Source organism: Limulus polyphemus, unplaced genomic scaffold, assembly GCF_000517525.1.
Source record: "Limulus polyphemus unplaced genomic scaffold, Limulus_polyphemus-2.1.2 Scaffold3455, whole genome shotgun sequence".
Taxonomy (NCBI): domain Eukaryota; kingdom Metazoa; phylum Arthropoda; class Merostomata; order Xiphosura; family Limulidae; genus Limulus; species Limulus polyphemus.
Window position 1 is genome coordinate 40,923 of NW_013669065.1, and position 6,039 is coordinate 46,961.

Genomic DNA, 6,039 nt, shown 5'->3' on the forward strand with positions numbered 1-6,039 from the left:
TTAGGCCTCTTCATGTCCTCTTACACTACTTACTTGTTTCTTTTCACCTGCTCTAATTCATACACACATAGTAGGGGAAACATTTCACTGAATGAAATCGACTTACCAGAAAAGGGTAAAACAAAACTGTTGTTTTTATTAGCTACCTCAGCGCCCATCTCCTCTCCAGGTAGCCATTACTGATTTAACAGTGAAAGACTAAAATGAAATGAAAGATATTTGACAACACCCTCTGTTACTCTTGTACCAACAAATAGTGGGATTGACCATCACATTATAATGCCCACATGACTGAAAGGGGGCGAGCATGTTGGGTGGGACGGGGATTAGAACCTATGACCCTCAGATTATTCGTCAAGCACCATAACCACCAAGCCAGTGTCAGCTTAACCCGTGTTAAACTAACCGTTAATGGGAAAGCCAATGTCAGCTTAACCTGTGTTAAACTAACCGTTAATGGGGAAGTCCATTTTTAAATAACATGGGGAGGTAAATTTTACACATTGATGGGGCCGTTGTCTATTTACACACACGGATGTGATTTTAATTATTCAAATACTTGCGTTCAGCTAGAGGTGAAGACATTATATACTATATTTTATGTCATACTGGTGTTCTGTCAATCTCATTTTTAATTTTCCTTCCTGGTATTCAGTCCTTCTTTGACCTTTGAGTGCCTAAAAATGGTTCAAGTTTTTAATTTCTTTTTTTTTGAAGAATGAAAAGCTACCTATAACTCTCTACTCGGGATGCTTCAGTAGTTTGTTCCTGAAATAACAAGAAAAAATTGTGTACTAATGAACTTATTTTGATGGAGTTAATTTCGAGTATCTTATTTGTAGTTGCATATCGTTCATTTTTGGAAACTTGTATCAACACCATGCTGTAAATTTCTATTTTTTCCAAGATATTTCGTGGAATTGTTGAATGAACAATAATAATTAATAAAAATATTGTAACAGAAGTAAATAATGATCAAACTTCAATACACTTAACAACAGGTCATTAGAGTTCCACATGTTGGACGAGAGAACATCCACAAACACTTCATTTCAGTTGAATAAGTGGATTTATTATTTCTCTGCTTTTAAAATACGTAATTATTGACAACTGTTTCTGAATAACTTATCTTTTAACTCGAACACCAAAGGAATTTGAAGAGCTAGGCTGTTTAGATACAACAGTGACTTTAAAATTTACAAAAATGAATTATTTGGAGTTACTGTGTGAGTTTTTGTTGTTAAGTTCTAAGATACACAATGGGATATCTGTGCTGTGCCCACCATGGGTATCGAAACCCGATTTTTAGCATTATAAACTTAGAGACGTACCGTTGGGCCACTGGGGGGGGGGGGGCTTATTGTGTGAAGTTTTGTAATTTGAAAACTTAGGTAAACGTGTAGACTGTACAGAGTTGTACTGCTTGAAATTATATTAGGATTTTAATATGTATTACATCCGGTCAGTAATAAGTTTAGAGACTTGCAATGCTAAAACCCGGGGTTCGATTCATCGTGGCGAACAGCGCGAAAATAATCTATCACGTTGCTTTGCGCTAAAACAAATATATTTGTAATACATGCAGTTTTTTCTTTTAAGTGTGGGAATTTCAAGCATCGGCTGAAGTTCACGTAATTGTAAAGCACTCTGCTCAAATATCGTACAGATCAGCAGGTTTAGCTGAATTTCTTTTAAACGATGTGTGTTTCCCGTCCCTGTTACTCCCACTTCGAGTCTTCTATGTTTTGTGACTCTGCCTTCTTGACTGGTAGTGCAATTTCATCTTTAGTGAATAAGTCTGATTTGTTAAAGCGATAAATACGTCGATGTTCGTATTTCTAACACGTGGTTTTATACTCCTTTCAAAGAGTTCATAATATTCCATCCAGATTTTCTGTTGTTCTTTTTGAAATATAAAATATTTGCTCTTGTCCAGGGTTACGGATGACGGGTGGAATTCCCGAAACAGTATAACTCGGTGACAAGTGATAAATCGAAGCTAGATTAGGCTTAACATATATTTTTTTTGTATTTTATTAATCAATGCGTGCTAACAATATATATTTGAATTCGAACACATTTTATTTGTCAATATTTAACATATTCAACAACGATAAACGTGAAAATGTATAATACATTAAGTGAATTAAAACCCTAATTAAGCGTTTTGAGTGAAATATGTGATTTTCGAATTGAATCGAATCACTTATAGGTGGCGCGTTAGATGTTTAGATTTCTACCAGTTAGTACTATTCAGTGAACTAATCACTACCTTGAAACAGCTGGTACAATATATTTTCAGTGATAACAATCCTTGGAACAGAAGATCAGGTTTAAAATGAAATTGTATTTACTTCTGAATGAAGATCAATAATTGAACTCTTTGTACCCAGGTAGTTTTACGGGACTGAATTACCGGTAAGACGTGAAGAAACTTTACGATGAGACCTATTTCGTTTCTACGAGCACTAGTTTTAGTCTTAATTCAACCATTAGTACACCTGAATAATAATTTCATGCTTTGTCGTACTGTGCTCATTAAAACTGATATTACTTTAAGTATCTGATTCTCTTTCGTCCAACCCTACAGAATTTGTAGTTTGTAGGCTTTCTCTTTAATTACCATAGGGATTGTATAGTGTTAGTATATAATGTTTACATTTTATGTATATTCTGTTGTTCATTCAACATTTGTATTATCAACTAACATGATTTGTGAAATAAAAACGGAATGGACTGATTATATATATATGTCTGCGATGGTTTTATTGTCTTGAAATGTTTACATGTTCTACAGTAATCCCCTACGCTGAACCCGAAGATGATATCCATTTTTCTCCATCACTTACAGATTTTTCATAAAACGTCATATCTACTTTCACATAAATGGATCATTTTCATTGAAATCGGGTCACATTTTGTTGTGTTTAAAATGTTGACAGCCACTGGCTATAGATTTTTCTAGACCAATCGCAACGTGAGAGTCTTATCGATCGTTCTAGAATCGACGAGAGACACGCCGCTAGTATATAAACGGTTAACAGGCCGCGTGACGTGTCATTTTGGATTGTATTTGATTGTGCGTGCACTTTGACATTATTTTTATTTTTTCAAAAGGCCGGCATGGCCAGGTGGTTAGGGCGCTCGACTCGCAATCTGCGGGTTCGAATCCCCGTCCCACCAAACATGCTCGCCCTTTCAGCCGTGGGGGCGTTATAATGGGATGGTCAATCCCACTATTCGTTGGTAAAAGAGTAGCCCAAGAGCTGGCGGTGGGTGGTGATGACTAGCTGCCTTCCCTCTTGTCTTACACTGCTAAATTAGGGACGGCTAGCGCAGATAGGCCTCGTGTAGCTTTGCGCGAAACTAAAAAAACAATCTTTTCAAAAATATATATTCGTCGTTATGGCAACAAGAGGTTGTGTAAATGACCCAAACACATTATGTTATATTTGTGGTAAATTTGATCTAAGTAAGAGTTTTTTCCCGATTTGTCAAGAAATCCTTACACGATAGAAAAAAATAATAATAATATTATTTTCGAAATCTGCGTAGCTGAATTATGGAATATCCGTTATTAAAACCAAAACAACTTTTATGAAGTTTAAATTCACAGGTCTGTGTTATTAACGAGCATTTTTTATTATCATTTTTTCTATACATATGTATATATTTATTTATTTATCAAAGCTCTAAGCACTTAGAATGTCAAAATTCAAGAATACACCTAACATTTACAGGTAAAAACTGATTTCCACAAAGAGCGAATTTGGTAGGTCCACTATGTAACGGGAATGACACTGCTGCCAACATCCTTGCACAATGTGCAACATTACGACCAATTTATCCATAGACAGAACTGGTGTTATCTCAAGAAAATCACAAAGGCAGCTAGAATGAAATCAACTTAACTGTTGTTTTTTTATGTGAAAACTGCACGCACCCAGAATAACTGATAGATTTAGAATATTAGTACAATATTAAAATAAGGTAGAAAACACATTGTATACTTATATACCGCATTCATAATTATTGCGAAAATATGCGAATTTGTATCAAGGACGAGGAGTTCAGAGTTAAAAGCCCAGTTGTAAATTTTCACAGTCACAGAAGTTTGAGAGTTCTCCAAAGGCAGTCTTTCACCTCTTAAATTTTACAGGTTTGCAAAACCCTGCTGTTCCAGGGCTCGATTTGTCACAGTAAACTGAACACAGATGGCTTACTGTGGGGCTTTGCGCTAAAGCAGACAAATCCAAATCAGGATATGTTTTAGATAAAAGTTGTCGAATAAATCACGTAATTTGGGTTCAGAGTAGAACTGATGGTCAAGAATTGATACATTTTACCAGGTCCTCTAACTGTTGTCGTGTTTCCACCTACTATGTGCAGGTCCTCTAATTGTTGTCGTGTTTTCCTACAACTTATCATTACAGATGGTGACCTCTGTATTTTTTAGTACATGGTTTCAGAATGTAGTCTTTTATATCTTTTTCTTACTGTATGTAGTTTCAGGTGGTCTTTGTTTTCCTACAGCTTAGGGTTAAAAAACTACCTTTGTGTATTTTGCTGTATATGTTTTTTCTGTGTTATCTTACTGTACACAATTTCATATTTTGACCATTACTATACATGGTTTTATTTGGTGACACATTGCTACAAAATGAGACCTTTTTTTCTGGGTATCATTACACAATGCAACTTTAATGTGTTTGTTTTACTGGTTTTAACTTTAGTATGTTTTCTACCAAAGGGGGATTAGTATCTGTGTTTTTTTAAACTTACCATAGTTACAGGAGTTGACATCTGTGTTTTTTAAACTTACCATAGTTACAGGAGTTAACATCTGTGTTTTTTAAACTTACCATAGTTACAGGAGTTAACATCTGTGTTTTTTAAACTTACCATAGTTACAGGAGTTGACATCTGTGTTTTTTAAACTTACCATAGTTACAGGAGTTAACATCTGTGTTTTTTAAACTTACCATAGTTACAGGAGTTAACATCTGTGTTTTTTAAACTTACCATAGTTACAGGAGCTGACATCTGTGTTTTTTAAACTTACCATAGTTACAGGGGTTAACATCCGTGTTTCTTAAAACTGATCATGGTTACAGGTGATAACATGGTACTCATGTTTTCCAAATTTTAGTGGTATGTTCAGTTAACATCAATTGTAAATAATTTATGAAGCTGTTTTTTTTGTTGTATTTTTTTTTTTACAGGGTGCTACCTAAGCATGTATATAAAAATTTAGAAAATTGATTTTCTGTTAATTTGTCAGAAATGTTCTTTTTTTTTTCTGTTATTCTGTTTTTAAACAGTTGTATATAATTGCCAATTTACACAGCTCTTTACCATGTTAAACATACAAAATGTGATAATGGTCTGTACGGAGTTGATTGGCAGAACCAATGTAGTTAAATGTGGCCTTGCACGGTAAAGGCTAAAGTTCCTAAATAACTAAAGACTGTAACACATCTCGAAAATATCAGTTACTCTTTTATCATTTGGTGTATATAAACCAGTATCTAGAATATTTAGCCATGGCCATGTTTATCTTTGTGTGTGTGTGTGCAATCAGGGATTGTAACATTTATTTGCACTACGTTTTATAATTAGGATGCCCAATGGATGTAGTGTAAGTCTACAGTTTATTTTCATAGATAAGATCTGCGTGTGTATAAAATATGTAATAAAATGGTTGTTGATTAGATCTGCACTATTCTCCTGAAAGGTCACCAAATCAATGACTTTTCTACATACACTAACATATCACTTTTATGTACAAAATTACCAAATCAGTTATATTCTGGATGCACTAATATGTCACTGTTGTCTAGTACAGCTTAACAGGAGCAGAAAACATAGAATGGAAACAGTTAGAGGACCTGCACATAGTAGGGGGAAACACGACAACAGTTAGAGGACCTGCACATAGTAGGGGGAAACACGACAACAGTTAGAGGACCTGCACATAGTAGGGGGAAACAAAGACTACATACTGAAACCATGTACTATACAATACAGAGGTCACCATCT